We start from the raw sequence: 12695 nt of genomic DNA, 5'->3' as shown, positions 1-12695 counted from the left end.
GATTTTCGCCCTCCAAATCTTCAAGACTATGCTTTCTCTAGGGGTCCTAATGTGGTTCACAGACTGTACTACGGTCCTCTGGTATGTCAACAAACAGGGCAGAACAAAGACTTTGCCTCCTGTGCAGACTGGCTTTACAGGCTTGGGAGTTAGTTTTGTGGAGTCAGAGTTCCCTTCAGGCTGTGCACATTCCATCAACTTTGAATGTTGTGGCAGACACACTCAGCAGGTCTGTGACTCAATCCCAAGAATGGCAGTTAAACAGGTATGTGTTTCTGGACATGGTCCATAGATGGGGTATACCTCAGATGGATCTCTTTGCCTCCCCCATGAACAGACATCCTCCCAAACTTTGTGCCGGGGTTCCACATCCCTTGACATGGAAGGTAGATGCTCTCTTTCTCTTGGAAGGGGATGTTTCTGTATGCATTCCCCCCTTCCTACTTCTCCAAAAGGTCCTGCTGAAAATCCAGCGGGAGCAACCTAAAATCTTGCTGGTGATCCTCTTTTGGCCAAGGCAGAATTGGTTCCCCCTCCTGCATTTAGGCAAGGGCAATCACCACAAGTTACTCCACCAAGTGGACCTACTCACGCAGGATAGAGGAACTGTAGTACATCCACAGATGTCAACTCTAAGTCTGACTCTGTGGGTGATAGGGTTTTAATTCCCTTCAGACACCTTTTGTCTGAGGACGTGCTTCAAGTTCTGCAGGAGGCAAGAAAACCCACAACAAGGAAATCCTACGTTTCCAAATGGAAAAGGTTTTCCATCTGGTGTCTCAAAAAGGATTTACAACCACTGTTAGGACAAGACCACTGGGACATCCACTATCTGTGTGAATTAATGAAGATTGGGCTATCTTACTCCACGGTTAAAGCCCATCTTTCTGATATATCTGCATGTCTGCTTGTGTTTCCCCCTTTAGCTTCCAGGTTTGATATTAAACTCTCTTTAAAAGGCTTCCTTCACATCAGACCACCAAGGAAACCAGTTCCTTCTCCTTGGGATCTCAATTTTGTGCTAGAGAAACTAACCCTAGCCCCCTTTGAGCCAGCAAGTTCCTCTTTTCTGCAGCATTGCACCTGGAAAACTGTTCTTGTGGCCATTAATTCTGTTAGATTATCGAGTTACAAGCTCTGATGTCTTCTTCCCCCTTCACAGTCTTCCGTAAGGATAGGGTCTCTTTACACACTAATCCCGCATTTATGCCTAAGGTAGTTAACAAGTTCTCTAAAGCAGTCTATCAACCTTCCAACCTTTTTTTCTCAGTGCTCCAGTGAGAGGATTCTGTACACTTGGGACATAAGTAGGCAACTCTAATACTGTTTGAACAAAACCAAACCTGTCTGTAAGTCTGAATGCCTGTTTGTTTCTCATCACCCAAGGACCCTGGGTCAACCTGTTTCCAAGCAGACCATCTCCTCTTGGATTTCCAAAGCTATTTCCTTCTGTTATATAGCCAATGGACAGAATTCCTCCTCTCCTGTTGAGGCACATTCCACTAGACCAGCGTCTTCCTTTGACACTTTCTTTAAAGGGTTGGACACTTCCTGGAGGCAGCTACCTGGTCTTCTCTTCATACTTTTAATAAACACTATAAACTAGATGTCATTTCCAGGTCAGGGCTGGTTTTGCCAGAGGTGTTCTGCATGGCTTTGTTGGAGAATGCTTCTGCTCCTCTGCCCTGTTCTTCCTTTGCATGAGCTTTGGTACTCTCCCTCATGTTATGTATACTGTAGTATATGAATAGAAGGACATAGTTAGTTGTGTAAAATCTTAGTATAACCATAGATGTCCTCTTCTGTATACTGCAGTTTTACTGCACCCCACCTCTTTCCTTGATGTTTGCCTGGCCTCTGGTGGCATGTTTTCCTCACCCAAGGTCAGGGTGGTGCTTTTTGCGGCATTAATTTTTGAGGTTGGTATGTGCTGACGTCCGCTATATCCCTGATGTCTCTATGGCTGATATATGTTTGATGTGTGGTATCGCACGTATCTCACAGTAGTGTTAGACTTTTGTATACTGGCTGGACATACGAGTCAGCCGGTGGTGGACACCCCCATTTTATGAATACTGCAGCATGTAGAAGAGAAGGACATCTATAGTTATGTAAGATGTCCTTCAAGAATGCAACTGCAGTCATAACATGTGGGTTGTCCTGCCTCAGGCAGCCCTCGGTCGGCCAGATTCCAAAGTCTGGGTCCGGCGTCGGCTGATGTCGCATTTCTCTCCTACGTCAGAGCATCTGGAGTACATAAGCATCCGCCGACGCCATTTTCTTCAGTCTTTCTTGCCGCGCGGTGCCCGAAGCAGAAGCAGTTCGCAAGTGCCGGTCGGTCAGCTCCTGTATTCTTCGATACCGAAGTCATCAAAAGTCATCAAAAAGCTAAGTACCCCATTGGGGACCTTTTCTTGCCTCAGCCGATGTCAGAAATTACTGAAAAAGTTAACAATTGTCTTTCTTGTGGTAAACAAATACCTCATAAGGATTTCCACTCTTACTGTCTTCCTTGCCTTGGCCCAGACCACGACGTCTCGGCCTGTGTAGCCTGTGCTCGCTTCAACAAGCGCACTCTCAGGCGCCGGGCGGAGTTCGCTGAAGATTTTTTCGGCGATAAATTTGCTTACACCATGCCATCAGATCTCCTGACATCGCAAACTCCAAAGAAGCGAAAGGACCGGGACCGACATCCTCGGCCCGCATCTACCACCAACTCCACGCCAAAACCCAGCGCGAGTGCTCCGGTTCCCTCTGAGACGGTCTCTCCACCGCTCAGAACCGAAGACACCGCATTACCGACGACTCCGATTCCGGACATCACTCCGCCAGTTATCGTTTTTCCTCCGGATACCGAAACCGAGGAAATGCCCGAGACCATTGCTGTAGACAAGGTCACTCCTGCACGTGGAGCTGCCAGGCCTCCTATGGCCATGTCTATTAAGGCCTACACTAGGGCTAAGGCAGCCAGCAAAACAAAGCATCTTACTACTACTAAAACCTTACCTCAGCCTACTCCAGAGACACAAATTATGTCCATGGCTGCTGACTTAATTTCTATGATTAGAGGTTCACAGGCCCATCCTGAGAGAGGATCCCAGCCTCCTTTTGATAAAAGGCCCCGGATCGAACCCTCTGACCCTATTCCTTCAGATGAAGATTCTGAGGGCTCTGTCCACTCTGATAGCCAGGAAGAGCTCTTCCAGACCTATGAGGACTCGGATGCAGATGATTCCATCCCCTCGGCTTCCCCTCCTGAGGATATTTCTTTTGGGGAAGTTCTGCATACCATGAGGGAACAGTTCAAGTGGCAAGGACAGGAATATTCTGATTCCAGAAAACGCCTTAGGACTTTCTTTAAGAAGCCACAGCACAGGCCCTTAGCTATTCCCCTTGTACTTGATGTTTTGGATGATTTATATTCTGACTCTAGTGCTACCCCTGATTCTCTTCCTCCTGCTCCAGCCAAGCCAGACAGGTATTACAGGGTCCCAGAAACTCATTCCCATTTATTCAGGGCCCATACTGCTGATTTGGAAACTATTTCACAGGGGCCTAAAGGAGTTTCAGCTTCCACCTCTAAAAATCCATTGCCCTCCAACAGGGAAGCTAGGTCATTAGAGAGATGGGGCAAAAAGGTTTACACATCCACTACCTTATCTATGAGAGCTTTGAATTGCCTTTTTCATATGTTACAATATCAGGATTTCCTGTTAGAAGATTTACATAAAACATTAGCCACTCCTGATCCTTTAGACAGGAAGGCTTTGCAGGAAGCTGTACATAACACTCAGCAAGTAAGCAATCACTTCCTGCAGTGTGGATATGATGCACTGGAAGCTTCATGTAGGGCAGCTATGACAGGGGCAGTCATTCGTAGGCATGCGTGGTTAAAAGATCAACCTCTACCAGATCATGTAAAGGCAAAACTTCTGGATGCACCTTTGGAAAAGAACAAGCTTTTTGGTGCTAATGCTAAGGATGTGTTAAAGACCATCGAAGAAAAAGCAAAATCAGTTCAGACGGTGAAAGATTTTCTCCAGGTTCAACCCCCCAGATTCAGTAGGAATTGGCCTTCAAAAAACTGGTCCTTTCCTAATCCAGAAAAGTTTCAAAGGGGTAAAAACAGACGTGGCTGAGGAAGAGGCCAATACAGAGGCCGTTACAGGGGACGACAATGGCAGCCAGGAAACCAAAGAAGTGACGCAGGGGTTTCACCTGCCCCACAGCCACAATGTCAATGACTTTCCTCTACTTCCGCCTACCAGGGAACAAATAGAAGCTCCCTTGGGCGGGAAATTATCTCTATTTGCAGAAAATTGGCACAGACTGACAAAGGACAAATGGATTTTGGACATTATAGACCGAGGGTACAGGTTCCATTTTCATACCTTGCCAAGAAAACAAGGCATGCCAAACCTACCATAAAACCAGAGGGCAGAGGCTATTAAGCAAATCACTCTGCTGACTCGAATGAAAGCAATAGAAAAAGTTCCACAACAAGAACAAGACCAGGGGTTTTACTCACTGTTCCTTGTTCCAAGAAAAGAATCTCAATGGAGACCAATACTGGACTTGTCCGCATTAAACACCTTTCTCATAGTACCAAAGTTCAAAATGCTGACTCTACAGCAACTCCTTCCCATGCTGGGCAAGGGGTCTTGGCTGATTACTCTGGACCTCAAGGAGGCATACCTGCATGTCCCTATCAGACACAGCTGCAGAAGATACCTCAGATTTCTTGCAGGGCCAGAGCATTATCAATTCTCAGCATTGCCATTTGGCTTATCTACTGCGCCCAGAGTATTCACAAAATGCCTGGCTTCAGTAATTGCTCATTGCAGGCTCCAGGGGATACAAATTTACCCGTACCTGGACGACTGCCTCATACAAGCGGACGACAAATTGATGTTGACAAAAAACTTGGACTATGTCATACGATTACTTCAAGCTCTGGGATACACAGTCAACTTCCAAAAGTCCAGACTGCAGCCATCCCAGCAAATAATCTTATTAGGAGCCAAACTAGACACAGCCTCTCAAATGGCTTACCTGACAGAAGACAAGCAAGAGAAGTTAACTCATTACTTCAAAGGTTTAGCAAAACTCACCCAGATGACTGCAAGGAGATTCCTACAGGCCCTGGGTTACATGGCATCCTGCATTCTCCTGGTTCCATTAGCAAGACTACACATGAGAAAGCTTCAATGGTACCTAAAAAGCATTTGGTCTCAACACAGCAACAACTTGGAGACAATCATACCGCTCATTCCATGCCTACAAAAGGAATTCCTATGGTGGGCCTCGGTGAGCCAGGCAAACACAGGTATGTCATTCAAAAAACCACAGATAACACAGACCATGACCACAGACGCCTCAGACCTTGGATGGGGGGCGCACATGGAAGGCAGGTGTATACAAGGACAATGGTCTCCAAAGGAAACACATCTGCATATAAACCAAAAGGAAATGCTGGCAGTAATGCATGCCATCGAGGCCTTTCAACACCAACTTCAGCAAGGCCATTTACTGATCCGGACAGACAACACCACTGTGATGTGGTACATAAATAAGCAAGGGGGCACCCACTCTTACCCCCTTTGCAGACTGACAATGCATCTTTGGGAAAAATCACTGAGCATAAACATCCAGTTACAATCCCAGTTTGTTCCAGGCAAAGACAATGTGTTGGCGGACAGCCTAAGCAGGAATTACACAGATCCACACGAGTGGAGGTTACATCCGAAGGTCTTCACACAACTCACTTCGACATGGGGCAGGCCAGAAGTGGACCTATTTGCCTCTCACCTCAACCATCTTCTACCAAAATTCTGCACAAGGACATACCATCCAAAAGCTTGGAAAATAGATGCTCTTTCATTCAACTGGAACTTCAGAACAATCTATGCATTCCCACCTCTGCCACTGATGACCTCAGTATTACTAAAGATCAAAGCAGAGAGACCCAAGGGAATCATAATAGCTCCGGACTGGCCAAGACAACACTGGTACCCACTACTACGGAGCATATGTCACACCAGGAGGTGGGCCCTTCCCCGATGGCCTCTACTTTTGACTCAACACAATTTCGAAACAGTGCATCCAAACCTTCAGACACTGCAGCTAACAGCCTGGGAGATCCCATAAATAACCTCAACCTATCTCTCTCCAAGGAAGTTCAGCGGATACTAACAGAGGCTCGAAGACCATCCACCAGAAAGGTTTACTTAGCAAAGTGGAAAAGATTCAGCAATTGGAATACCAGCAAGGGACATGATGCATCATTGTTGAACATCCCACTCATCTTGGAATATTTGGCAGATATGCTAAAGAACGGCCTCTCATATTCTTCCATAAAGATACATGCATCAGCTATTTCAGCTAGATACAACACTGATCCTCCTGTTTTTCACACCCTTTGCTAAGGCAATTCCTCAGGGAATCAAGAACATTAAGCCACCAAGAAAGGCCCCAGTGCCAGCCTGGGACCTCAATTTTGTCCTAGAAAACTGACTCTACCTCCATTTGAGCCAGCAGCTTCAGTTGACTTGCAATTTCTCTCATGGAAGACAGCTTTCCTGTTGGCAATTACCTCAGCAAGAACGGTTTCGGAACTACAGGCCCTAATGGCAATACCACCGTTCATAATTTTTCACAGAGACAGGGTTTCATTAAGGACCAACCCTACTTTTATGCCAAAGGTGGTATCTAGGGTTTCTTTAAATCAAGCCATTCATCTGCCTGCTTTCTTCCCCAATCCTGAGAATAAGGGGGAAAGACTGTTGCATACCCTGGACATTCACAGACAACTTCGATACTACCTGGACAGAACCAAGGCCAGTAGGAAGTCTGAACAACTTTTTGTAGCTTACGCCCCTGCAGTCCAAGGAAAAGCAATTTCAAAACAGACTATTTCAAAATGGATTGGACATTGCATCAGATTCTGTTATTCCTTTCATGGAAAGACTGTTCCAGCCAATGTCAGACCACATTCCACCAGAGCTACAGCCACCTCTACAGCATTCTTAAGAGGGGTGCCTACTAAGGACATTCTAGAAGCTGCTACATGGAGCTCCGTGCATACATTCTGCAAACACTACAATCTCCCTCTATACTCCAGATCCAGAGCAGGCTTTGCTTCGGCAATCCTGCAGGGTTTGATTGCCACACCATCTTTTTCCTAGAGCATTCCTCCTCCCCCAGCTAAGCTATGGTATTCTACCCACGTGTTATGACTGCAGTTGCATTCTTGAAGGACATAGTACAGTTTTGTACCTACCATAAATGTAGATGTCCGATAGACATGCAACTGCAGTCGGATTTTCCCTCTCTCCATACCCCTCTATGCCTAGGGTCCACTCCTATCCCTGTTACCCTTAGCTGGGGATATCTGTTATGGTGTATTTGTTTTATTGCTCATTTATTTGTCTGGAATCCTGTTTTTGTCTTCCAATTTGATTACAGCCTTCCTTGGAGGGCACCTGGCATCTGGGGCAAGAAACACTGAAGAAAATGGCGTCGGCGGATGCTTATGTACTCCAGACGCTCTGACGTCGGAGAGAAATGTGACATCAGCCGACGCCGGACCCAGACTTTGGAATTTGGCTGACCGAGGGCTGCCTGAGGCAGGACAACCCACATGTTATGACTGCAGTTGCATGTCTATCGGACATCTACATTTATGGTAGGTACAAAACTGTACTATTTTACCCATCTATTCTTTTTAAGTGCAAGAATTAAGAAGCTGATAGTGCTGTGAAGTCAGCAACCTGTTATGTAATCTGAGTACATGATGTGGCTGCTGATTAGTCCGGTTACTCTCGCGTTGTATTGCCACACTTAAGTTGCGAGGAGGGGGGGGGGGGGTGGAGAGGTGAGCGAAGTAAGTTGTCAGTTTTTTTCCTGGCAGGGTCAACCAGATACTTTTTATGTTTTTTTTTTTTTTTTTGTGTGTGGCAGTCAACCAGATACTTTCTGTATTTATTTATTTTTTTCCTGGCATGGTCGACCGTATACTTGTTAAATATTGGTGCAGAGGTGCAATCTCCTATGTGAATTTTTGTTTATGGCATCCTGGGGCTGGTAGGCTCAACCAGATAGTAGAAGGCTGAATCTCCTGTGAGTCTGTTTCTGATGTCTTTTTAACAATTTCCTGGCATGTTCAACCAGTTGCTAGTAGGTGATCTGTGTGTTTTGGGGGCAGTTAATGACATTTTTATTATTTTTTTTAATGTAATATCCTGGCAGGGTTAACCAAAAGCTAAGGAGGCAGTGTGTTTTGGAGGCTGCTTAACCGCAGATACATTTTTTCAAATAAAATGTCGAGGCAGGGGTCAAGCAGATACTAGGTATGCAGTGTATTTTGGAAGCTACTTGTGGGCGAAATGTTTTTTTAACCTAATCTTTTTACAGGGCGTGTGAATGTGTGTTTTTTATACTCTAGCCTTGCATGACTAAAGTGTGTACGAGTCAGCTGAAGTAAGATCACCTACAAGATCTTGACTATGTTATGTGATAGCAATACAGTAATGTAATCATTGTCTTCTCTCCATTATTTTAAACCTTGTAGGCTCAAAGCAGATATTGTGGGTAGGCAATTTGGCTGGGGGCTATACCTAGTATGTGTGAATGAAATGACTGGTCTTACTGTTGTACTTCTGACTTGCTTTGCCAGAGTGATATGCATTTGAGTGAAGTAAGATCAACCAAAAGCTCTGAATTCTGGCTATTGTTTATGTGAAAAAATACATATATTAATAAGTGTTATCTTTTATTCTTTTTTTGTCTTTTAATTTCACAAGACCAGTCGGATACTGTGGGTGAAGTGGGCTATATAGAGATTGGGCTGTGTGTGAATGAAGCAACTGACACTGCTGTTTACTGTTGTAAGTCCGGCTTTGCAAGACTATAATAGTCTGTATTTTCAGATAAATGCAATATAATTATCAATCGTATGAGTCTGGGTAAACAAGAGTAAAATAAAATGCAATGAGTATTTGTGTAAGGCAAGCTGGCACACACAAGTTGTGACTAATGTTTCTATCAACTAAATGAAATTAATGCAAGTATGTTAATTTAATCTTGGTAGGGCCAAAGCAGATACTTTTGTTCAGTAATGGGGGGGGGGGGGTGCCTGACCCTGCTCTTTATTGTTGTACTTCTGGCTTTGCAAGATTAATATGTATTTTGGTAGTCAGCTATCATACCAGCCTGTGTCAGTGTCTCAGAACCACTGGCTCATAGTCATTGGAGTGACCTTGAATTGTGAATAATTAAGATAGTACTGTGGAATTTCCAAATTTCTTTACTTTTCACTTGGCATTGTACAAAATGCAGATTACCTGATACAGTACAATATATGTTTACTACATTGTGTGCTCATAATAGTTTCATGCAGTGAAGACCAACAACCGACTACTATTTTTTTTTTTTTTTTTTACTCTTTAGAGATATTTAACTTTTGCGCTGTTGCAGCATAGCCTAAACATTTCGTTAGCTGTGAAATGCAATTTAGTTTAGTATTTGGTAGACTATTCAGCATGTGCAGCAGTGATCGAGCAGAAGACTAAAAAGGACTTCAACTTACCTTCAGAAAATGGACAACATCAACCACAAAAACAACTATGCATATTTCTTACACAGTTGGGCAACTACATATGAAACTAACTTGGTACTTAAAGCAGGACTGGTTGAAACTGGCAACACACTAAAAACAGATCCCCCAAACACACCAACATAGAAACAACAGAAGCAGTTCTTCCATGGTGCTCACAACAGCCTAGAGTGGGGCCAGGCCAGCAATTCCAATGAAGCCAAACCAGCACCATCATCACAGGCAGCAGCAGATCTATCATGGGGGGCGCATGCTGGAGGAATGGGCAAAGGATTAACCCAACAGGATCATGTTACTTGCACATCAACCTAAAAAAAATGCTGGCCCAAAACTGGAATCAAACTGGACATCAAAAGTTCAGACAAAAGTTCATTCATGATATCGGACAGACAACACCACAGCACCTGTGGAACATCACATGCATCACACCAGACATCAGCTGGACCTATGCAGAATGACCTTGGAGCTGGCACTCCTGGCACTCCAGCTACAACATTCAGTTACAGGCAATATTTGTTTCAATAGAAGCACCGGGGAACTACAATAACACATTCAGACTACTGCAATGCTACACTTGAACCCTACAATCAAGAGCATCTCAAAGACCACAGGAATATCACCATCTCAATTATCAGCATCACCCATTAATCAATCACCGACATACCTCATTCGAACCCCAGACAAAATGACGAAGCCTTCTTAGCATGGAAAGGCTCTCCTTCACATAAAAAGGGACTGCTGGAATGCATGGAAGCCTATGCACTGATATCATCCAACACAAAAAAGCCAAGCCAAAAGAGGTATCCAGAAACGTCCAAGGGTAAACCTCCAATCCCCACTGGGGCCAGGAACAACTGACACATTGAACACTGGCGAGGCCAAATGGCTGACCCCCTGATGCCTTTGATGTTAACTCAGAACAACTACAGCATCAAACAACCAACTGCACTGCAACTGACTGCATGAAACAGCACAGCACTGCCAGGAACACCAGAAAACCCCCAAAAGAACTTAGACATTATTCTACCAAGACACCCTCAGAACTAAAGAAGAGAAAAAAAAGAAGAAAAGGTTTGGAGAATGGAAAGAGGAAGTGGAAAGAGGTGTCAACAAGGAAAAGATGTGTCAAACATAGATATGCCTAACATTCTGGAGTATCTTCTGAACTTCTTCATCATCATACAGCATCAGCTCACCATCAAGACATACATTTCAGCAGATCCAGCAGAATACAGCCTTTTTTCTCAGGTTTTTCTCACCCCTTTCCTCAAGCCAAATCAGAGAATCAAGAATGTAAAACCTCCCGGGAAACCACCATTACCAGCTTGACTAGCAGGTTTACAAAAGCAAAAGCTAGCAGCAGCAACACCCACACAGCAGCAAACAGCAACCCTACACCTACTGTACTGGCAATTACTTCAGCAAGGAGGGTTTGTGAACAAGGGCCAGAGTTTCAGTCCTACCCTTCCTAATGGCTCAACCCTCTTCCTCCTCTGATAAGATCCTAGAGTGTCCCTAAGGACTAATCCTGCATATATGCAGGTGGTATTATCATCTTTAAACCAGGCAATCCCAACCCACAAAAACTCCACTCCCCAGGGAAAGAACACCATAAAGAATATATATACATATATACACTGAACTAGCTTACACTACTAGAAAGAAAACAAAAACTAGAGAGACTTTTGCAACCTTTTGGGAAGGATGCAACTGAAAGGAAGGCTATATTCAAAAAGACAATCAAACAAATGGAAAGGAAATTGCATACGATACTGTTACTCCTTCATGGAAAACCAATTCCCAAAGACACAAAACACCTGCAACATTCTACACAACAGCCACTACCAGGAGTGGCAAGGAAAGACAGCCAAAAGGCGGCTGGACATTGCTCTACCGGACCCTCATTGCGTACATTGCCAATTTTATAATTGCCTCTTTATTCAGATCAGCAGGGTTTGCCACTGCTGTACTGCAAGGGCAAGATTACACACACATAATCTACCTTTATCCCTCCTCCCTAGTTGGCTATGGGTATTCTACCACTTGTTATGACTGCAGATGCATCCATGAAGGACATGTTTATATATATATATATTTATGTTATGTTCTATCTATTTGGAAACATTGGCATCTATCTATCAAATTTTACCCTGCAAGGGCTAGGGGCATGGGGGGGCAAGAAACACTGGAGAAAATGGCGTCGGCTGATGCTTTTATACGAAGACCAGCAGAGATATTTCATGTAAAATGGTGAGCACGATCAGTGTTGATACAACTGTCCTATAGCTACGACCTGTGAAGTTGTCTCCGCCCCTTTCTAGTTGGCCCAATCCATTCAGCTGCCAGAGTCTAATTCTTGTCTGTGTACCCCTGCCAACTTCATTGTAGTTATGTAAGCATGATGCAACATGCTAAACAGTGCAAGAAAAAAAAAAGTCTTATCTTGTTTTGTGCCCTGGTAAGTTTTGCCTGTAATCCCACAAATTAACATTTTAGGTAAACCATTTTTTTCCCTTTGAAATTGTCATGTTCAGAGCTCTTGTGAGGGATGCTGGAGTGTCAAGTCTGCAGGTCTACTTCTTGCTCTGCAGTCATGTAAAACTTTTACCTTCTGTTGTGAGAACTACAGAGCGGGGGCATTAACATATTATGCTAGTATAGGGATCCATTACAGCCTATTTCCATTGGCTGGAATAGTGCACCGCAGGGGACAGTGCAACAGGTAGTGATTTTCCTGTTGAGTTTTTTTAACTGTAGTTTAAGCAAATGTGCTACTGCTGTTGCTCAACATTTATGTTCGAATGTTGATCTATGTATAAAGCAGCACAATGGGTAGCGATGCCACCTCCCAGAAAGAGGTTTCCTGGTTTAATTCTCGGCTGGTATACTTTCTGTGTGGAGTTTGCATGTCCTCCCTTTATTTGTGTGATTTTTCTTCGGGTGCTCCGGTTTCCTCCCACATTCCAAAGACTTGCAGTAGGTGGGTTGGATACCCTAAACTGGCCTTGGGTATGAGTGTGCGGGTAATTGTGTGTTGTAGAACAGATGCAGCAGGCTAGCCACCCAGCAGTGTCAACCTTGG

At 44.3% G+C, this 12695-nt stretch overlaps 1 protein-coding gene across 1 annotated transcript in view; it reads left to right on the top strand.

The window, feature by feature from the left end:
* PTPRA (protein tyrosine phosphatase receptor type A) overlaps nucleotides 1-12695 on the top strand; it is a gene marked incomplete in the record, with an annotated part of 4245980 nt that overhangs the window by 1015247 nt on the left and 3218038 nt on the right.

Source organism: Protopterus annectens, chromosome 2.part2 (genome assembly GCF_019279795.1).
Source record: "Protopterus annectens isolate FY-2018-M chromosome 2.part2, PAN1.0, whole genome shotgun sequence".
Lineage (NCBI taxonomy): Eukaryota > Metazoa > Chordata > Ceratodontiformes > Protopteridae > Protopterus > Protopterus annectens.
Note: the sequence above shows the minus strand (reverse complement) of the source record. Positions and strands in the feature narration are given on the sequence as shown.